Source organism: Nyctereutes procyonoides, unplaced genomic scaffold (genome assembly GCF_905146905.1).
Source record: "Nyctereutes procyonoides isolate TBG_1078 unplaced genomic scaffold, NYPRO_anot_genome, whole genome shotgun sequence".
Lineage (NCBI taxonomy): Eukaryota > Metazoa > Chordata > Mammalia > Carnivora > Canidae > Nyctereutes > Nyctereutes procyonoides.
Genome location: NW_026575117.1, coordinates 10,072,278 through 10,096,492, shown reverse-complemented (window position 1 = coordinate 10,096,492; position 24,215 = coordinate 10,072,278). Strand labels below are relative to the sequence as shown.

Here is a 24,215-nt window from a genome sequence, read left to right as displayed (position 1 = left end):
CTACTGTTGAAACTTACTACTTAGAAATAATAACTGTCAAAATATTACCCCTCATTGATAATGCACCTGGTCGTCAAAGAACTCTGAGGGAGATGTACAATGATATTAATGTTATTTTCACACTTGCTAACACTATATCCATTCTAAAGCTCATGGATCAGGGAGTAACTTATACTTTCAAGTCTTATCACTTAAATACATTTTGTAAGGTTGTAGTTGCCACAGATATTGATGCCTCTGGTGGATCTGGGTGAAGTAAATTGAAAACCTTCTGAAAGGATTCACCATTCTAGATGCCACTAAGAACATTTGTGATTCATGGGAAAAGGTCAAAATATCAACATGAACAGGAGTCTGGAAGAAGATGGTTGAAACTTTGACCCTGAGGGGTTCACGACTTCAGTGTATCCCTCTACCTGCAGATGTAGTGGAAACAGCAAGAGAACTAGAATTCAAGGTGAATTCCGAAGATGGGACTGAATTATACAATCTTATGATAAAACTTTCACAGATAAGGGGTTTCTTCTTATCAATGAACAAATAAAGTAGTTTCCTGAGATGGAATGTACTCCTGGAGAAGAGACTATGAAGACTGTTGAAATGACAAGGATTTAGAATATCATACAAACTTCATTGCAAAGTAGTGGCAGGATTTGAGAAGATTGACTATAACTTTGAAAGAAGTTCTACTATGAGTAAAATGCCACCAAACAGCATGGTATGCTAAGAGAAATCATTATGAAAGGCATCATCAATCTATGTGACATACTTCATTGTTGTCTTATCTTTAAGAAACTGCCCCAGCAACCCAGTCTTCACCAACTACCACCCTGATCAGCCAGCAACATCAAGGGAAGACTCTCCACCAGCAAAAAGATTATGACTTGCTGAAAGCTCAGATGATGGTTGGCATATTTTTTCAGCAGTATTTTTAAATTAAGGTATGTACATTGTTTTTTAGATATAATGCTATTGCACACTTAATAGACTATAGTGTAGTCTAAACATAACTTTCATGTGTACTAGGGAATCAGTAAATTCATCCTAATCACTTCATTGTGATATTCACATTATTGTGGTGATCTGGAACCAAACCTGTAGTATCTCTAAGGTATGTCTGAACTTATGAAATATTTATATGTGAGAGATATACATTGAAGGTTAGCAGAGAAAGGTGGGACTCTTCAATAAATGGTACCATGACAATTCATTATCCATAAAGGGGAAACATAAAAGGTAACTCTAGGTAGGTTAAGAAATTCAATGTGAAAAGCAAAGCATTCAGTTGAAAACAGGAGAATATTTTTCTGACCTTTGGTTAAGGAAGGCTTTTTACTAAAACACAGAACACTACTCCTAAAAGAAAAATATATGATAACAATTAACTACATTAAAATAAAGAATATGTGTTCATCAAGAGGACAAAGCAGAAAAGAAAAAAACTAGCCATAAACTGGAAGAAAATATACATAACACAGACTCTTTCCTTGACAAAGAATTGGGAGTGCAAAATCCACCAAGAAACTCTTACAAACTAATAATAAAAACACACAACTAGTAAGTCAGGGAACTGATATGTTCATATGCTTCACAGATTAGGAATGGCTAAATATACAAAAAGAAGCTTAATTTCATTAGCAATCAAAAAGAAATAACAAAAAAATTATATCCAATAGGTTGGCAAAAATTAGGAAGTCTGACCATATCAAGTGCTGGTGAGGCTATTCCCATACTGGGAGTATAGACTGGCACAACCACCTTGGTGTCCTGTTTAGCATTATCTTCCAAAGTTGAGCACTGCATACTCTGCAACTCAGAGATTTTACTCCTGGGTGTATCCCCCAGAGACACTCTTGCTCAGAAGCGCCAGGTGACTGCAAGATATGTGAAGTGTTTGTAGCAGTTCTCTTTATAGTATCAGAATGCTGAAAGCCACCCAGCATCCAAAAGAATAAGAGATATAAAATTATTATATGGTCACATAATTGATATTATAAAATGGTAAAAACAATGAATAACATAAATGAATCCTAGAAGCATAATATTGGATAACAAAGCAAGACCCAGAAAACTACATACAATATGAGACCTTGTTTGTAAAAATGTGAAAGAGGCTAAACAAAAAAATGAAAAAACGGATAGTTTAGGCATACATGCTCATGTGGTAAAACCATTTTTTAGAAGGAAGGATAAACACAAAATTCACAGGGAATGCTGGGAAAACACAGATGCTATCAAACAGCTCCAGCTGTATTCAAGATCAGGGAGCTGAGGCTGAGATAAGGTGAACATAATTTTATGTGCTGGAAAACAATATGCAAGAAACAGAGTTAAAAGAAATAGAGTTGTCAAATAATCCATTCAGCATTTGGCTAATTTTGGCAAATTGTCCTAGAGCAAGTTAAGAGCAGAATTAGAGGGGCATTTGGGTGGCTCTGTGGTTGAGCGTCTGCCTTTGGCTAGGTCACAATCCTGGGGTCCTAGGATCAAGTCCCTGCATCAGGTTCTGTGGGGAACCTGCTTGCCCTTCACCAATGTCTGCCTCTCTCTGTGTCTCTCATGAATAAATAAATAAATAAATAAATAAATAAATAAATAAATAAATAAATAAAAACCTTTAAAATAATCTTTAAAAAACTAGAGAGCCATCAGTCAGGGAGCACCTGCAATGTCCCAGGTGAGGGAGGGCAGTAGCCTAGAAGAGTATGGGGTGGACATAGAAAAAAATAGATTCAAGAGGTATCATCTTTGTCATTGTTATAGCAGTGACAGTGACAACAGTGGAAGTATTCTCATCATAGTAATCATCTAATCCAACTCTTGGAGACTTGAACAGTCTCCAAGAGCTGGGTCTGGTGATCAGACTTCATTCCAGACCGGGATGCTTATGTCACTCAGTAGTTGGGTCCTGCAGTCAATCTCCACAAAGCTGTTGCAATATTAAACTTTCTCATATATATATATATATATATGGTATATATACAATGGCATATTGCTTAGCCACCAAAAAGAATGAAATATTGTCATTTGCAATGACTTGGATGGAACTAGAGGGCATTATGTTAAGTGAAATAGGTCAGAGAAAGACAAATATCATATGATTTCACTCATATGTGGAATTTAAGAAATTAAACAGACAAACATAGGGCAAGAGAAAGAAAAATAAAGTAAGGGAGATAAACCATAAGAGATTCTTAACTCTAGGAAACAAAGTGCAGGTTGCTGGAGGGGATGTGGGTGGGGGGATAGAATACTGGGCGGTGGGCATTCAGGAGGGCCATGATGTAATGAGCACTGGGTGTTATATGCAACTGATGAATCACTAAATTCTACCTCTGAATCTAATAAAACACTATATATTAATTAAATTGAATTTAAATTTAAAAAAATAGGGGAAAAATTTCTAATTCCCATTTTCTTCAATTGTTCATAATATTCCCTTTAATTCCTTGCCTTATTGCAATAATTCCCAATCCTCATTACACATGTGAACTATCTGGGAAAGTTTAAAATACTGCTACCGGGCAGCCTGGATAGCTCAGTGGTTTAGCGTCACCTTCAGCCTAGGGCCTGATCCTGGAGACCCAGGATCGAGTCCCACGTTGGGCTCTCTGCATGCCTGCTTCTCCCTCTGCCTGTGTCTGCCTGTGTCTCTGCCTCTCTCCGTCTCTCAAAAATAAATATAATAAAATATTAAAAAAATACTGCTACCGGTGCTCTAGCCCAAGAGATTATGATATAATTTATCTGGGGTGGAGCCCAGGTATTGGAATTTGATTAAAGCACCCTCTGAATTTCTAATGGACAGTGACAGGTGAGAACTGTTAACTAAAACCTTTATCTCCCTTGCAAACATGTAGATGATGATGATCAAGCCCTTCATGCCTTCATACCTCAGGACTATATTCTCAACTCCTTGCTTTCCATTGCCTCTTTGAAACCAGTACTCTCTGATCCTAAGCATCCTTGTGACCTAGCCATTTCACTCTTAGATACATACCCACAAGAAAAGAAGGCATGTATCCATGCAAAGACTGGGACCAGAATATTTGTAGCAGCTTTATTCATGATAACCAAAGACTAGATACGACCATCTGTTCATCAACAAGTAAATAAATAAATGATGGAATACATGTACAATTATATATTATTCAGCTATAAAAATAATGGTTATCAATACATGGAACAGCATGGATGAATTTCTAAATAACAATGCTCTGTGAAAGACACCAGCAAGAAGAAAGGATACTGAAGGGTGTGTGTGTGTGTGTGTGTGTGTGTGTGTGTGTGTGTGAAAATGCAACCTAATTCACAGTGACAGGCAGCAGAGCAGTGGTTGCCTGGGAAGGGTGGGACAGAAATTTGAAGGGGCACAACACAGTGACATCTGGGATAACGGATATGTTATATTCACTGTTGTTTGTGGTGAGGGTTTCATGGGTGTATACATATGTCAAAACTTATAAAATTGTACCCTTTCAACCTCTTCTGTTTACTGTGTTTTTATTATACTTCAGTGATGCTGTTTAAAATAGTAATTCTAAGAAAGAGAAAATTGCTCTATTCCAGATACTGGTCAAAGAAAATAACTTCAAATTTCAAGCCAATATCCATTAAGATTCAGCTAGAGATCTGATGGCTGCATTTTTCATTCACTATTCATTCATTCAGTCAAGAAATATTTCTTGAATACTCAGTGTAGCACTGAGGATTTAACAGTGAACAAAACAAATTGCCTGCCTTCCTGGAGCTCATATTCTTGAGGAGTAAATTTGATAGCAAATAAAGAAATAACTATGCACAATGTCATGTTAATAAATATGATAAATAAAAAAATACAGCAGCATCATCTTTCCTGACACCATCAAATTTTCCTCTGAATTTACCTATCTGCATTCTTTTCACCCTCAATTGGATTGTTTTTATTCAACAGCAACTTTGCAGTGCTGTGACCAACACACACTGAAGGACCCATTAGGAGCAACTGCAAGGAGTCATACATAGAAGAAAAGACAGCAGGCAAGCTCACTTCCAGTTCATTTTACATTATAAAAAATAATTTTATAGCATTTCCTATGTGTCAAACACTGTTACACATGCTCTATAAAAATTTAGGCATCTTATCCTCATTATGACCTTATGAGCTAGATACTATGATTATGCCCATTTTCAGATGGGTAAGCTGAAGTGCAGAAAAATTGAGTAACCTGTCCAAATCCCAAATAAGTAGTAAATACTGGAAGTAGACAGCTTGTTCTAGAGTCTGTAGGTTTTTAAAAAAGATTTATATTTCTTTGTGAGAGAGAGAGCACACATGAATGTACATGGTAGGGAGGGTCAGATGGAGAGAGAAAGAGTCTCATACTGAGTGCCAAGCCCAACTCAAGGGCTCCATCTCATGACCCTGAGAGCACAAACTGGGTGGAAACCAAGAGTTGGATGCTCAACCAACTGCCACCCGAGCACCTCTAGAGTCTCTACTTTAAGCCATTAATCAAAGATGCCCCCCTTGAAACAAGGAAGCTTTAGTAGGAATGCCAGCTTTTTTGGTAGATTTCAGCAGTGATACATAGAATAGGCATATTGCAGGGAAATAATAAAGAGGAATAATGAAGGCTAAAAGAAAGTTGCATAGAGAAAGAGCAATTTAAGCAAATAATAAAAATAGGATCTCCCCCCCCCAAAAATTTTAATTTTTCAACCAATATTTAGTAAATGCTAACAAAAGGGTACAAAACAAGTGGGTTAGAGATGAATCTAGCTGGCCAACAGGGTCAGCTTCTCATATTTATGTCACTAGCCTGGGCTTTGAAAACATCATCTTCTAAGTTCCTGACCAGGAAGTTCATTTACTGTTAGGAAGAGAGAGAGAAAGACGACCTCATCTCTGGACCAAATAGCTCATTATGTCCATTCATTCATTCATTCATTCATTCATTCATTCATCTGATCATTCATGTTTCTACCTGTCAAACTCATTACAAGTATCTATTATGGGGATGCCCAGGTGGCTCAGCGGTTTAGCGCCACCTTCAGCCCAGGGTGTGATCCTGGAGACCCCGGATCCAGTCCCATGTCAGGCTCCCTGCATGGAGCCTGCTTCTCCCTCTGCCTGTGTATCTGCCTCTCTCTTTGTGTCTCTCATGAATAAATAAATAAAATCTTTATTAAAAAAAAACAAGTATCTATTATGTGCAGGGTCAGAAGAGGCACATGGCCGGCTCTAACAGTACACTGGATAAACAGTCTCTGCCTTCCCGAGGATTACATCTAGCTTTCTGGGAGGAGATGCAAATGTTAAACTATGAATTTAATATTTAATTACTAAATTGTATTTGTTATAAATTGTCACAAAAATAGAAGTTCAAATGCTGAGGAGATATGAACACAATCACAATTTAGAGTTGAATAGTAAGAGTGTTAAACATTGGGGACCGAGGGGACATAGAAGAAAGTCATCAAACTGATCCTGGAAAGATGGAGGAGATGGGGTGGACAGGGAATGGGCGGGTGGGGGGATTGGGGAAAAAATTTTCAGAAAAGCAACCCACTTCAATTATTGAGGTCAAAAAGAAAGAAGGAAACTCTAACTTCTGTTTTCCTCTGCAGAGACAGTTATCGAAAACAATTATTTTCTATTCCAAATTATTTTGTTTTACCGACATATAGGTTTGTCCCAATTTTAATATCCCATTCAACTCCATGTGCATCCGGAAGGGCGTGCATCTCAGTGTGCAGTAATGGCACCACCCTTGCACCATCTGTTTCTAATTAGGTAATTCAGGCTCTCCCTGGGTGAATGACTTAGCATGACTCTGCAGCCTATTTTTTTTAAAGGAGCCCAATTATTTCATGACACAAACAAGTTACACAAAACAGAGCTAACCCATACCCTCCTGAACAAAAATTATATTTCTTACCTGGGAACAGATAGGTTAAATGACTTGTGCAAAGTGCATGTATTAACAGCTGGATTTTAGGTTTTTTGTGGGTTATTTTTTTTTTATCTTTAAGACCGTTCTCTTTGATAAGTCTGAGAATGCATTTTCTGAGGGCTCTTCCTGCAGAACTATTTCTTTCAGCAGCCTCCTTTGTTCATTTTTATGAGTTAAGTCCAAGTTACAAATAAATGGATCTGTCATCATTTCTCAGAATGTGTTGTTTTCAACATGACCTGCTGATTTTCCCAAGTGCTCACTGTTATTGCGGAGTCATGGTAGCATGGCCCATCAACCCCTTGTGCTTGCTTTTTGGCCACTGAATCCCTTGCCTTTCCTTTGACCTCCACCCAAGTATACAGCCTTGCATCATTCTTTTCTCCAGATGTCTCTACTTTTTTTTTTTTTTTGACTCAAGTCCAAAGTATTTTAACTTGGATTTCTTGACTTATCCCAAGAATAAGAACAGCTGCTGGAAAAAAGCCCAATCTTGCACAGTCAAATCTAGGTAGCAAGACTCCCTCACATGCATAGCAATCTCACTGTCATACTTCTGAGAACAGCCCCTCCACTTTTCCTTTACTCCCCACAGTGTTGCTGAGAAACTCAAATGAGATCAAATATGTGAAACTGCTTTGTGTAGTGTGAAAATATGAGGAGGAATAACTGTCCTGTGGCTTTCTTCTTGAGTTAGCTTTGTGAATCTAGTAAGCAGTAAATTGATTGCATGCATGCATTTGTTAGACTGTGAGGTAAATCAATTGATCTACTTCAAGGTTCCCCTAAGGGATCACTTCCTCCAAGAGCCTATTTTTGAACCTTGATTCTCCACTTAGCTGCACAGTAGAGTCAGCAGGGAAGCTTTCTATGCCCGGGCCACATATCTCAGAGTGATAACATTACACATTCTAGAAGAGAAGCCAGGCATCAGTACTTTCTAAAGCATTGCAAGGGATTCCAGTGTTTGCCCAAGCATGAGAATTACTGGTCTATGCTTCTAAAACACTGTGTACAGACCCCTATCACAACTCTTAGCATAATGAATCAAATCTATCTATGTGCCCATCTCCTCCTGGACTGTAGCCTCCTTTATTTTATTTATTTAATTTCACATCTAGAGTCTAGCACAATGACTAGTACCCACAAGTGTTCAAGAAATGTTAAATTAAATAGAAAAAAATTACAAATTGCTCCAGATTCCTCTGGATGATTTTTCCTACTGTACCGACCAGTAAAATGGCTCAAAAAGGAGACCGGGTAAGAGCTGAATTTTTGTTTGTTTTGAATATTTAAACTATTGGCTGTGAATTTTAAAAGATAGTTGGAAAAACTATTAAAATTTCATCTCTGAGAGAGGAACAACATCTTTTTGATACATGGTGTTTAACTTTTAGAGTGAAAATTTTAGGACCCAAAACTGGATTGACAATGTATTAACAAATTCTAACAATACTAAAATAAATGCATTAGAGTTATCTAAAAATAATTTTCTCTCAGTATTCTAAAACACTCATCCTAGTAGTTTAGTATGCAAATTGAACTTGCAATTTTGTTAAAAAAGCAGGGAGGGTCTGGGTGTTGGTACCAGAATTTCAGATTCAAGAGGGCTGGTGTGGAACAAAGGCATTTGTGTGTAGTTTTGTGGATTTTTTTTTCCTGTGCCCAAAGAATGTTTTACTCTCTACACAAACATATACTATACTATCTCATATACAATGAGTTCAAATTTTTCTTGAGTTTCACTTGGACTTTATTCATTCTCCCTTGGAGCTGTGTTTATTTCCTGGTTTTGTATCTCTACACAAACATATACTATCTTGGGCTCTAATCAACATGTTAAAGAAGCAATGTCAGAGATTATCATTTTGAAAAAATAAGATACCACCATCAAAATGCTAATGTCAAAATATCTCTATTTTAAAATATTTCAATTTCGGTATTCTAAATCACAATAGGGGCTTTATTTTATATGAGATAAATAGAAGTCGTCATCATTCAGAGGTTCAAATAATATTGTTGACCATACAACATTAAGTTAATATAGTCAAAACTAGTTAGATCACTCTCTCTTTCAAAAACATTTTCCTTCATGCCCGTGTTCTTGTTAAATGATTTGGTTTGTTCCCAGTTGAAAGTGGCTGCCAGTGTTGTCAATCCTACAAAAGCAATTATCAGATATACTAATATTCTTAGTTGTGATAACAGAATCTACTCCAGTAACTTTAAGGATAAAGGGTTTATTATGAGATTTGGGTGGCTCACAGAATCATCGCGAGGCCAAGGAAACAGACTTTAGGCTAAGTTCCAGGAATGACTCCCAGAATCACACTCCCAACTGGCCCACCCAGGAAGCTGATGCCTCTGCCAAAATAAGGAAGCTAGAGATTCAGTAAGCTGCTATTAACAGTTCTGCCACAGTCCACTCTGAAACATGGAGGCATCACATCCATCAGTTTTCTCTACATAATTCAGTTCCAAACTGAAGTCTTCCCCAGATGCATCTGATTTCTAGAAACCTGATTAAATGTTTGTTTCCAACAGAAAGGGAATCTACCTTGGAAATTAGGATTAACTGCAAGGAACTCTGTAAGTGTAGAAATAGTATTCCAAAGTTCATGGGTAGCTGATGCCCCTGTACTATGAAATTTGCCACAATGATTAACTTTTTGCATTCTGAAACACTCTTGGATGCTTTTTACTTGTTATTAAATATCCTGAAATAAAACATAAAAATCCCTAGATCTTCCTCTAAGCATCATGGCTGCTTCAAAGACAATGAGTTCAAATTTTTCTTGAGTTTCACTTGGACTTTATTCATTCTCCCTTGGAGCTGTGTTTAATTCCTGGTTTTGTATGAGTAGCAAAATAGATTTTGATGGAAATGTTTGAGTCAAACACTCTAATGTATATACTTTCACCTTTGAAAGTATAGAGAAATTTTTTCCTCACTTTGTGAATTGAAGGTATTTTAAGATGTTTAATTCTTGGAAAGAAGAAGGGGACAGAATAATTGTCTACAATGTGTACTGGAAATAGAATAGTCAATGTCCTTTAATTATGTACACCTACAGCAAAAAGGGCAAAAAGATGTCAAATGCAACATGCTTACCAACACTGCTCTATATTCACTGGCACGTAAGTATGATCCATAAGAATAATAAGATAAAGAAAAAAGAAAACAACAAAAAGACCATTTGCCTTAGTTTAGACAAACTACCTGACATTTAGGATGGATGCTAATTAAACAAATAGACAAAATTCAGTCAAACTTGACAACTCTATAAAGCAGCATGGGTTTCCTTTAAACAAAAAGGGAGGTGGCTTGAAATTAATACTGGGCTTAGCTCATCTCCTCTCTCTTGTGTGAATTATCTAGTACAAATACAATGCATGTGAAGAGCTTCTAGGAGTCCATTATCACTTGCTATTGGAATCTCTGCATGTGCACTTGATGAAAACTTTCCAAATCATCTCATGAAACTCAATTTGCCTAAAATCCCTTTCTAGTGGAAGGTTTTCCTGGCCTTATTATATTACCTGGCCAAGACTTTGAAGTAGCCACAAACCTTCATGCTCAGTAACCTTAGTCTCCTTATCTAGGAACATAGCAGGTGCCTTTGCTTTTGTCTCTGGGACCAAGATCTTTATACATCTACTCATCACTCATTCCAAATGTATTACCTGATTTCATTCATGCTGAGAAGAAAAAAACTGACAGCTTAAGGGTCAATATTTTATCAGGAACTAACACAGCCAAGTCTTAAAAAATGATGGCCCAGAGTATTATCCAATGAATAAAAGGGTTTTAATATGGGTTCAGGAGAAAAATGGATACATATACAAAGAATACATCTTTCCATTTACATGTGAAGCTGAATTTGTAGGTAAAAGAACACATGTAATACAATTGCCTTTTCAAAAAGTCTTAAGTCATGTCTTTTTAAGAATAAATAATTTATAAAGGAACAAATTGCTATTTCTCTATTTATGCCTCCCATTGTCACAGACTCCATTCAAATCATTACTACATAGCTTATAATTAGGCAAAAGCCTCCGGATGAGATTCTAAGTTTCCAGGCTCTCCATATCACCTCCAGAGTCATCTTTTAAAAATAAATGTTATGTTTGATTACTTCTCAAAATTCTACAAAGGTTCCCAGTGACTCAACAGATAAAGCCCAGCTTTCTTATGACAGCAAGCTCTTTGATCAATATAATTCACAGCCTGTTCAGCTCCTATTCAGCCATAGGTCTTAAGAGTTTTTTACTCCAAAGATTCAGCCCTGACCAGGTTTGGAATAAATCCTGCATGACCCAGTTATACCTTTTCTGGGGGATTAGACCCTTATGAACTAGTCTTGTTGCCCTAAGATTGGCAACTGGTATATCCTAGTTTAACTTCCAACATGCACAAGCCCACAAGATTCAGCTTTCTCACTGACCTTCCAATATTTAATTTCCTAGTTTACCGCCCACTTCTATCACCAGGACTCCAGCCTTATCAAAAAGGTCAGCTTACTTGGATACATTCATAGAACCCCATAACTCCAGAGCAAAAGCCACATAACTGGATTTTCACTAGTGGCTTGAAATCTGACCCATCTTAGTCACCTACACGGAGGGCGCTTTGTTATCACCACCACCTTGAGATTCTTGTTGTCGTGTTCTATTCAATAGGCTAGATTCTTTAGCACATCACTACCAACCCAGACAGCAGCAAATGAGCCTTCTGAAGTCAACAGTATGGGTTTATTTCCTGAATCTTAGCCCTACCTGTGCCAGGATTACTCCATCTTTACTAGTTTGTACTTAAGAAGTCCCAACATGCTTTTGGCACATTCCATACAAGTTATGGCTCTACAATCCAGCCCTGTATTCTTTTTTTTTTTTAATTTTCTTTTCAGCCGTGGATTCTTGAATGCAACACACTGCTCTTTCTACATCAGTCCTGGCCCATGTTATTTGCTTTTCTCAGGTTTTCCTTACCTTTTCCCAACCAACTAACTCTTACCAATCTTTCAAATGCCATGCTTATGAAGTCTTCATTAAAACCCTAAAACTTGCTCCCACTTGGCATATGCCTTGATTATAGAACTTCTCAGATTGCACTATAATTTTTTTTGTTCTCACATATGTTTACCCCAAAAAAGACTGAGACCTCCTTAAGGACTAGCTTAGCCCTTAACAGCTTCTTCCTCACTCACAGCTGAGACCATATGTGCCCTATAAAAATGTCCCTGGGGCTACTCCAACATTTCATGGAGTATGTCCAGGATCCACTCCCACTCTTTTGTCCAAATCGCATTTTAGTCTAGTACTCACTTGCCTCATATCCAAATGCCTTATTCTTGGATAAATGGTGGGTTCTGCCCCTATGTCTTGCCCTTTTAGGTTGAGCCCTTATCCTGAATTCCTGGCTTTTGATTTTGGTTCCATCTTTGGATCTACTGGAGCAACTTGCTCTTACATCCACTGGCCAGAAGCACTCCAGTCTGTGCCCAGCCTGGCCTCTGGGGACCCTAACATAGGTCCTGTTTGTACAGGCAGAGTTTGGAGAAAATAAATAAACATATTTGAGATTTGTGAAGCTTTTCCTAATGAAAGAGAACAAGACTTCCCCTTCATAAGGAAGAGTTACTGATTTATGTCTTAAAAAGTAGGATGATAAGATATCTGCTCTGCAGCCCATGATTTCAAGCCAAGCCATGGGCTTTAGAGGTTGCACAGATGAATTAATTCCAATTTTACATGGGGTAAAAATGAAGACCGTTTCAGGTATTAATTTATTCAGCAAAAAAAGATATATGAGTAGTAATGAAAATACTGTAATCATCACTTCATCCCTCATACTTCCCGCTCCTTCATATTGATCTTTCTACATTCCTCAAATGTGTCATAGTTTTCTCACGCTATTTGCCCTACTGTAAATACCTCAAACAGTCTGGCTTATACTGGATCCCCTCTCCCCCTGAACATATCATTTTCACCTTTGAAATTTCAGGTAAACACTATTTTTTTCTTGGAATACCTTTCTGACTTCCTTATTGTACATGGTACTCCTCTCATTAAAGACATTTCTTCTTTATTTGTTTGCAACTCCTACTAGACTTTAAACACAGTTAGGACAGGGATTGTGAGTACAGATACCAAAGTATCTGGTACAGGGTGTGACATTTAGTTCATGTTCAATAAATATTTGTTGAGTGAATGAATGGACAACAATCATTGCTATCTCTTAAGTATGATGTGGCTGGTCACAGGAGGAATGACAGCATGTGTGCAGATGGAGCTCAAGAGACTGGATGTGTTTACTTTTGAGAAGGAACAATGGGAAAGTGGGAGAGAACAAAGACTATTGATCCATTGAGACACTGAGCAGAGACTGTGATGTCCAGAAGAAATTGTTGGTATCAAAAGATAAAGCTGAGATCACAGAACATACTAGTAGATGAGAACACAGTAATAAAGAACCTTTGATTAGTCAATGTTTACTATCAAGGGTCAGGTAGTGAACTTCAGAGGTATCTTTGGGAAAGCAACTAGTGCATAGTCACAAAAATGGAAAGTCAGTTCAACATTTCAACTTTCCCATAAGCCACAGGTGTGATACAGAAAGCATGGGGGGATTGCACAATTCAGCAATGTCTGTGTGTAATCATGCAAGGGGGAAAGACAAATATCCAGTTGTAAGAATCATGCCACAAAATAATGACTTGATGTCAAGAGCAAGTTAGAAGTCCAGTTATTAGTGTTATATAGAGCCAGCCGTATGGAAACTCATCTTCCAGCATTTTCTCTTTCCTTGGTCAGTATATACTAGACCCAGAAGCCTCAGCTATCCCTTTAACATGTAAATCGATTCTATTACTTTCCCAGCTAAATGCCTTTAATGGCTTCCCATTACACCTAAAACAAAGTCCAAAACTTATCATGGCTACAAGAACTCTACTTGATCTGGCTACTGCCTGCTTCTCTAACTTTATCCTGTAATACACTTTTTCCCACAATCTCAGCTCCAGTTTTTCTATCTTCTTCCACACCTCAGACACATCAAGTTTGTCCCAACCTCAGGGCCTTTTAGATATGCTGTTTTCTCTACCTAAATAATCCATTCCTTCAAATATTTAGATGACTTCAAGTCTAGTCTTAGGCAAATGTCATCTTATCAGAGAAAGCCTGGCTAAACTAAATATCATGGCACTACCTACTTTACTACTTTACTTTTTATCCACTACTGTGCTTAATTTTTATAGTCCTTAGCATCTCTTAACATCACACTATATATTTATTTTATATCTGTTCTCCCAGAGGAACATACGCTAGTGAAGGCACAGGCCTTGTCTGTCTAGATGATTACTCTATCTTCAGTGCCTTGTGCACTGAAGGTACTCAATAAGTATTTATTAAACAAGAATATTAGTTTTCCTACTTCTTTCTTTGCTGGTTTGGTGGTTTTCCTTTTCTTGCTGCATCTAGAATAGGATAATCATAACAATTTTAAAAAAATGCTTTTCACCCTTCAAAGAGATTCTAGGGGATAATAGCATCCAAACTGTTGCATAAATCTAAAAATCTGTAAGATCCAAGGAAAAAAAAAAGCACAAATAATCTCACACATGGGCCATACTTTCAACCATAATAGGAGACAACAAAGACCATGAATTTGAAATCCCTACAAATATAAAAATAAACATGAAATTCCAACTGACCTTCTACCAGAGCTCCCATCATAGCTGCCAGCCTCTTGGTCCAAACACTGGCAGCAAGGGTTTTAGAGACCTTGTAGAAAAGAAGAAAGGAAATGGTTGAGGACAAAGGTAGAATACAGGGGGCAAAAAATCATTATTCTAGGAATACCTATCATTATGCATTAAACTACAGGTTTAGACTTGGCAACTGATAGCACCTACTGTAGGGAGGCATCCTGAAAGTGAATGAGACCCAGAGGTGGGAGCCCTGCAGATGCAGGTGATTCTAGGGGATACACACACAAAGACAGAGAGACTCGTTACCTTTGTACAAGTGGCAGTAAGAGGAAAAGAAGGAAGTAAGAGGAAAATCTAGGATCCTATAAAACAAAAACAAGTCACAAAACATGCCAGCCTCTACCCATTCCTACCACCAACAATAAAAATTAGGCTTCACTGTTCCAAGAGAAAGGTTGCTACTAAACTAGAACTTCTATCTACAATATTATTTTTTTAATATTTTATTTATTTATTCATGAGACACAGAGAGAGAGGCAGAGACACAGGCAGACAGAGAAGCAGGTTCCATGCAGGGAGCCTGACGTGGGACTCGATCCCAGGTCTCCAGGATCACACCGGGGCTGAAGGCAGCACTAAACCGCTGGGCCACCCGGGCTGCCCTACAATATTATTATAATTAGGAAAAGGCAGTCAAACACCATGTGAACCTACTTTTTGAAAAAAGTAGAAGTTTAGAATCAGATTTATTTTGCTGAGTGAAAATTTATGAAACAATTATGAATTATTGTAATACAGCACTCCAAACTGAATTGAATAAGTGAAAACAAGCAATTAAGGACTTAAAAATTGGACATTTAAAAACTAATGTCAACATGGACAACAATATTAGGGAAAATGAAATGTCAATTGACTGACACCTTAAAAGATATTAAGGTAAAAGATAAAACCATATCAGAAATTTAGAATAATTTTTTAAGGTACCAAAGAACATCTAAATGAAATTTGAATGAAAACATAACAAAGAGCATTGAAGAAAACCAAAGCAAAAACAATAGAATGAAAATTAAGTAAAAAGTAAAAATAACTCAGTTTAAAAGCACTGAAATGAAAGAGTACAAAGATTAAACACATATGTAACAAAACCATGGAATACAGCTAACAATTAATGCAATAATATCAGAAAATGTCCCACAAATAAGAGATAATCTAGCCCTATGTATTGAAAAGTTTAACCACAAGAATATAAGGAAAAATGACTCAGAATGATCAATTATAAGATAGTATAACTATATAGTAAAACTATACAACTTTAAATTAAAAGAAAAATTCTTCAGGACCTTCAGGCAAAAGGAACAAATTACAAGGGCAATAAAATTAGAGTAGCATAAAGCTTCTCTAAGGCAACATCAAAGCATAATAATAGTGACACAGCATTTTTAAGAAATTCAAGAAAATATGAACCAAAGATGTTTTTATGTACAATAGAACTCTTCTAGTTTCACAGAGATAGAAAAATTGTTTTAAATATATAAAAGCTAAGGTAACATTGCATTGAAAAACTCTTTCTGAGAAATCTGTAAGAGAAGGGACTTCATCTAACCAAAAGATGACTGGAGAGACTTTGGCAAAAGGACCGAAAGTGAACATTTAATATGTATAACTGCAGATCTAGAATGAAAACAAGGATGAGTCTATGAGTCCAAGAATAGTATGAAACTGTTATATGTTCCAATAAAGTAGATAGTAGAATATGATAATTGATTTTTCCATAAGTACTAAGTGGGAGTTAAAAGATTAAAACTAAAACTTATAAACCAGAATGAAAATGATAAAAGGGGCATTAAAGGCACTGTAAAAGATATGGACACTAAGTGAACCATTTGGGCAACAAAAGAAAAATCCTATTTATTTATTTAATTTTACTTTTTAAAAATTTCAACTTTATTGTGGTAAAATTGATATATAAAATGATGAGATACTTAAAGTGTGCATCATGGTGATCTGATATAGCTATACATTGTGAAGGGATCCTCTCATCTAGTTAATTAACATATCCATCACTATATAAATATATATATATATATATATATATTTTAGCAAGAGCATTTAAGATGTACTCTCTTAGTAAATTTCAATTTTTGACTGTAATCAACTATTGTCAACATGTTTTACATTAGCTCCTTAGACCTCATTCATCTTATACCTGAAAGTTTGTACATTCAGTTTCTCTGCCCATTTTTAAGTTGGATTTTTTTTTTTTTTTTTTGCTGTTGAATTGCATATATTTTCTCCCATTACAAAGGTTGTCTTTTAATTTTGGGGCACCAGACATGTGAACCCTTCTTTTAAAAATTTCCAAAAGAGATTAAAGAGATGTGCCTCATAAAAGAAACAAGCAGGGTATAATATATATTAAATTAAAGCAAAATTATATAATAGGAGTCAAGACCAAATAATATCAGTAAAATCAATAAATGTGAAAAAGATTAAGTCACTAAAAGAAACAGTGTTTTTTTCTTTTTTAAGAGATTTTATTTATTTATTCATGAGAGACATAGAGAGAGAGAGAGGGGCAGCGACATAGGAAGAAGGAGAAGCAGGCTCCATGCAGGGAGCCTGATGAGGGACTGGATCCCAGGACCCTGGGATCATGACCTGAGCCAAAGGCAGATGCTCAACCACTGAACCACCCAGGTATCCCAGAAAAAATGTTTTCAATTCGACTTAGTAAGTAAAGCTGAATTCTATGATATTAAAAAGTGATATTAAAGTGACTCCAAAAGGCAAAGCAATGAGCAAATTACAAAAGATGCAAGTATGGATAGAAAGAAACACACAAATCATAGGAGATTTTAATATATCACTCCCAAGACATGACAAGCCAGGTGAACACAAAATAAGAAACTTAACCAACATAATTAATAAGGTAGATTTTACTGCTACATAATGAATATATCTTCTTCTATACCTCAGTATACAAATATCCCTCAGTAATACAAATATCCCTCTTCTCAATGGCAGAATATTTACAAAAATTGAACATATATTAGGATCACAAAGAAAACATCTATAAATTCACAAAATAAAATACCACTAATAATACTCTAACTATAATGAAATAAAAAATAGAAACAAATTCAAAATCAAAGGACCTTCACCTTGAAATTTTAAAACCTATTAGGAAAGACTTTGGAGTAGAAGGGGAAATGTAAACAGGATTACAAAGTTTCTGAAAAACGAGGATAAAATTACAACATATCAGAATCTATAGGATATAATGTAAAAAGTGATGGGAACAAAATGTAACACCTTAAACATCTATAACTACAGAATAAAAGAATGAAAATAAGTGAAATAAACTCTTAACCTAAAAGATGCCAAAATAGTAAACAAAGAAAGTTCAAGAAGGAAATAATGATAAAGCAGAAATTAAAGAGATAAAGAAGTGGGAAAAATAGATTCAGTTAATTAAAATCCTGGTTCTTTGGGATTCAACAAAATACAGAAATCACTAGCTAAATGGATTGAGGTAAAAGGGGAGAGAGCACAAAAATGTAAGAAATTACATTGGGAAAAAAATATTGACAAAGAGGAAAGTTTAAAGGTCATGGCAAACTTTTTCACATCTCTATGAAAATAAATTTGAAAACCTAGATAAAATGGATAATTTCTTAAGAAAATACAGTTTATGAAAATTATCTCCAGGACACAAGGTAAGCTTAGTATGATTGATATCCAGAAAAGAAAGAGAGAAAATTATCAAAAATGACTCCACAAAAATGTAACAGGACCAGATGGTTTCTTAGGAAAATTCTACCATACATTTAGATAACAATATTGGGAGCAGGAATCTTCCATGGATTCTAAGCTTCCCTGAACATTCTTGCTAAGTATGCCAAGGATCCAAGACCCTGACCATTCCTTACTTGAGCCATTTCTCTGGATATTGTTTCTAGGCCAGCTTTGATGAATCAAGTAACTCTTCCAGCGAAAGAGTAGATTGGTTTTTGCTTGCTATAGAAGCAGGGGTTCTCCCAAGCTCAGTGCTCCTCTCTTGTAAGGCAACCTACTATGATTGTAGCCAATCTTCTAATAAGCCCACCAGCATTGCCTCTGTGGGATTTACAATGGATTGATGGGAAAATGGAGCTCTGGCTGCTGCTTTTGCCAATAAAGTTCTTTGTCTCTGATCTAAGAAGTTCATGTCCTCTACCAACATCCATGAGACAGGAACAAGCTAACTTGTTAGCTTATAAATAGGGAAAAATTACAGACCTATACAGTTGCTGACAACCAGATAGTCCCAATACTACATAAAATATCTCAGATCATGAAAAATGAAAGAAAACCTCTAAATTATGTTTATAAAAAAGTAACATCAATACCTATGTAATAATTATAGCACAAAAATGAAAATTACAGACCAATACATTTATTAATACTAATACAAAAATAATACATGAAATTTTACCAAGACTTCCAAACCACGTTAAGAAAATAATTCAACATGACCAATTGATGGGATTTATATCAGAAGTGTAAGAATTATCCAATGTTAGGAAATCTAGTTATGTAATCTACTACATTAATAAATTTAAAGAGAAAATAATATAATTATCTACATAAACACTGATAAAACTTTTAATAACATTCAATATCCATTCCTAATTAAGCCTACTAAAGGCTACTTCCTTAATATGAAAGGATATAAATGCTTCTTTCCTAAACCCAGCATATTGCTTAAAAGGGAGTGTGGAGTGGGGGGAGAAACTATAGGTATTATTATTAAGGAGAGAAATAGGCAAGGATACCCACCATCTCCACTACTATTTAACAGTGGAACTAGAAGTATTAACCAATTCAATTAGATAAGGAAAAATAACTAGAGTCATAATACTTAGAGAAAAATTACTTGAAGATAACAGAAAATGTAGAAAACAAATAATAAAACTAAATAAAACAACAAAAGAATTCAGTTACATAGTAAAATATAAAATATATATATAAAATAAACACAAAAACAGTAAAAGCCTTATTGTACATGAATAACAATCAGATAGAAGATATAATGGAGGAGAAAATTCCTCTTGCAGCATGTTCATTAAAATGAACAGAACAGTCAGGAATTAACTTACAAGAAATGTGCAAAACTAACAAGAAGAAAACTATAAAACACTACTGAAAAACTAACATGAACAAATAGAAGGATCTCCCTTGTTTTTAAATAGTATATCTCAACACTATCAATTGTATTAGTTATCTCAAAGTTAATTCATAAATTAAATATAATCCCAACAAAATACCAACAAATTTTTCCTTGAACTAGGAAATAGATGATTTAGGTGATATTAAAATTCATTTTACTATATATGAGAATAGCCAGGAAAACATTAAAAAGGAAGAGAGATGAGGGAGAAAGACCTGTACTAATCCTTAGAACATACCACAGACTCTTTAACAACACTGTCCAATATGGCAGTCATTAGCCACATATAACTAAATGGAAATTTTCTATATCCACATTGTCCAATGTGATAGCCACTAGCCACATGGGGCTAAATGAACTTAAAATATAGCTAATTCAACTAAAGAGATGGATTTTTAATATATCTAATTATGCCAAATTTAAATAGCCAAATGTGGCTAATGACTACTGTATTAAATAAAGATAGCTTTATAATTAAGTAAGAATGGTACTGGTGCATGTATAAATAGACCAATTAAGTGGAATATCATGTCTAGGAATAGATTCCCTTACACATAATATGAATATATATATGAAAATTTGCTATGTGAAAGCCATTATCTTAAATCAATGGGAAAAAGAACTTTGTAAAAAAATGATGCTGAAATAACGGGATAGTCATTTAGTAAAAGGAAAAATTAGATTTATTCCTTATGCTATAATCAAGATAAACTCCAAATGTATCAGTGATCTAAATGTAATAAATGAGACCATACAAGTACTAGAAGGAAACGTCGACGAATTCCTCTTTATTAATCAGAGGATTGAGGAAGACTTTCTATTTTTCAAAATTCAGATGCAATAAAACATTGATAAATTTGAGTATATCAAAACTAAAAAACTTTTGAATGGTAAATCAAAATATCATCATAACCTAATCAAAGACAAATGACAGAAAAAATCAGAAAACAATATTATTTGCAACAAATATCAGATTAAAATATTAATATCCCTCATATGTGAAAAGCTTTGAAAATTGAGGAAGAGGATTTTATAAATGCTACAGGAAACAAGCACAACTATAAAAATATAATTGACCAAAATATAATTGGCCTTTAAATACATAAATGATATTTCATTTTACTCATAGGGAGAGCAATGCACATTAAACCTCACTGAGATAACTGTTTTCATCCATTGTACTGACAAAACCTCAAAAGATTACAATACATAGTTGACAAGACCTGCTCACATATTGCTGATGGAAAGGTAAAATGTCACAACTCTTGGGTGTGGGGAGAATTTGGCAGTATTTAACAAAGTTCTATATATAGTTGTTTTTTAATTCAGCCTTTCTACTTTCTGGAATTTACACTGAATGACGTGAAAATACATGCAAGAGGTTATTTATTGCTTTGTTATGATTGCAAAATATTGGAAACTACTTAAATGTTCAAACTTAGGATATTGGTTAAATATACTATGTCACATGCACACAATGTAGCAATTTATTTATTTTTTCTTATTTTTATTTCCTGACTTATTAATTTTAGCCATTCTGACTGGTGTGAGTGGTATCTCACTCTGGTTTTGATTTATATTTCCCTGATGTTGAGTGATGTTGAGCATTTTTTCATGTGTCTTTTGGCCATTTGTATGTCTTCTTTGGAGAAATGTCTGTTCATATCTTCTGGCCATTTCTTGATTGGATTATTTGGTTTTTGGATGTTGAGTTTCATATGTTCTTTATAGATTTGGATACTAGCCCTTTATCTAATAAGACATTTGCAAATACCTTCTCCCATTCAGTAAGTTGTCTTTCAGTTTTGTCGACTGTTTTCTTTGCTGTGCAAAAGCTTTTTATCATAATGAAGTCCCAATAGTTCATTTTTGTTTTGCTTTTGTTTCCCTTGTCTTTGAAGACATGTCTAGCAAGAAGTTGTTGTGGCTGAGGTCACAGAGATTGCTGCCTGTGTTCTCCTTTAGGATTTTGATGGATTTCTGTTTCACATTAGGTTTTTCATCCATTTTGAGTTTATTTTTCTGTTTGGTGTAAAATGATCTAGCTTCATTCCTCTGCATGTGGCTGTCCAATTTTCCCATAATTTGTTGAAGAGATTGCTTTTTTTTCCACTGGATATTCTTCTCTGCTTAGTTGACCATAGAGTTGAGAGTTCATTTCTGGGTTCTCTATTCTGTTCCATTGATCTATGTGTCTGTTTTTGTGCCAGTACCGTACTGTCTTGATGATTACAGCTTTGTAATATAGCTTGAAATCCAGAATTGTGATGCTATCATCTTTGGTTTTCTCTTTCAACATTCCTTTGCTATTTGGGATCTTTTCTGGTTCCATACAAATTTTAGGATTATTTGTTCTAGCTCTATGAAAAATGTTGATGATATTTTGATAGGGATTTCATTGAATGTGTAGATTGCCCTGGGTAGCATAGATATTTTAATAATATTTGATCTTCTGCTTTGCTGAGTCTTGGGCTGAGAGGAGATATGGAAGTTTGCCACCATTCCCCCTGTTCTCTGCTCTCCTATTTTTGGTTTCAAGCAAAGGAAGAAATGCTGCCTCTAATTTCTCTCCAGCCCATTATAACCTGCTATCTTGCGGCAGCTGTTGATTTCTGACACGCCACCCCTCTTAACTTGGTCTCCTCCAACATCGCTGTCTTTGTGTGCAGCCCTTCCCACAATCCTGACTCTGGTCATTGTGCCTTGCTCTTGTCATCTGTACAATACTTATACTCACTGTGAGTTGGGGGTAGCTAATTTTAAGCATGTTCAGTGGTAGCCCCCTGCCAGTTTCAGTGTCACTGTTAAAGTTTATCCAAAAGCAACTTCACTGGTGGTTTTCTTGAGGGGTAAAGGTCTTTTACCAAAGCTAACCCTTCCCTACATGTAGTAGAATGTGCTGTTCTATATCTACTCCTCAATAATGCATGTTCTCCGCTCATAAAAAAAAATTGATCTTCTAATCCATGAGCACAGAATGCTTTTCCACATCTGTGTGTCTTCCTCAATTTCTTTCATGAGTGTTCTATAGTTTTCAGAGTACAGATCCTTTATCTCTTTGGTTAGGTTTATTCCTAGGTATCTTACAGTTTTTGGTGCAATTATAAATGGGAGGGATTCCTTAATTTCTCTTTCCTCTGTCTCATTGTTAGTGTATAGAAATGAAATTGATTTCTGTGCATTGATTTTATATCCTGTCACTTTGCTGAATTCCTGTATGAGTTCTAGCAACTTGGGGGTAGAGACTTTTGGGTTTTCAACATACAGTATCATGTCATCTATGAAGAAAGCTTAACTTAAAAAAAATATTTTATTTATTTCTTCATGAGAGACACAGAGAAAGAACGAGAAAGGCAGAGACCAGGTGGAGGGAGAAGCAGACTCCATGCAGGGAGTCTGCTTGGAACTCGATCCTGGGTCTCCAGGATCAGGCTCTGGGCTGAAGGCAGTGCTAAACCACTGAGCCACCGGTCTGCCCTATCTTCTTTGCCAATCTGGATGCCTTTTATGTCTTATCATTGTCTGATGTTGAGGCTAGGACTTCTAGTACTGTGTTGAACAACAGTGGTGAGAATGGCCATCCCTTTCATGTTCCTGACCTTAGTGGAAAAGCTCTGTTTTTCATTAACAATGATATTTGCTGTGGGCTTTTCATATATAGCTTTTACAATATTTATATATGTTCCCTCTATCCCTACACTGTGGAGAGGCTTAATCAAGTAAGGATGCTGTATTTTGTCAAATGCTTTCTCTGCATCTATTGAGAGGATCATTTGGTTCTTGTCCTTCCTTTCATTAATGTAGTGTATCACACAGATTTGCAGATGCTGAACTACCCTTGCAGCACAGGAATAAATCCCACTTGGTCATGGTGAATAACCCTTTTAATGTACTGATGGATCCTACTGGCTAATATGGTGAGAACTTTTGCACCATGTTCATCAGGGATATTGGTCTGTAATTCTCCTTTTTGATAGGGTCTTTTTCTGATTTGGGGATCAAGATAATGCTGGCCTCATAGAATGAGTTTGGAATTTTTCCTTCCATTTCCATTGTTTGAAACAACTTCAGGAGAATAGGTATTAATTCTTCTTTAAATGTTTGGTAGATTTCCCCTGGGAGGAAGATTTCCACCTGGTCCTGGACTCTTGTTTGTTGGGAGATTTTTTCTTATTGCTTCAATTTATTTGCTAGCTATTGGTCTGTTCAGGTTCTTTCTTTCTTTCTGTAGTTTATATGTTTCTACGAAAGCATCCACAGTGGGCGTATGTCTCTTCAAAGACTCAAGACATAAGAATATAACATACAATACAGATAGTAACCAAGTTGACTTCAGCACTATGTGACAAAGAGTGGAATAGG

At 35.8% G+C, this 24,215-nt stretch overlaps 1 long non-coding RNA gene across 1 annotated transcript in view; it reads right to left on the bottom strand.

Moving 5' to 3' along the window:
* The window catches only part of LOC129515366 (uncharacterized), a 181,855-nt gene that overhangs the window by 122,445 nt on the left and 35,195 nt on the right, over nt 1–24,215 (bottom strand). Inside the window, exon 3 of the long non-coding RNA XR_008665572.1 lies at nt 14,648–14,717. This is a non-coding gene — a long non-coding RNA (uncharacterized LOC129515366). The remainder of the gene's footprint in view (nt 1–14,647; nt 14,718–24,215) is intronic.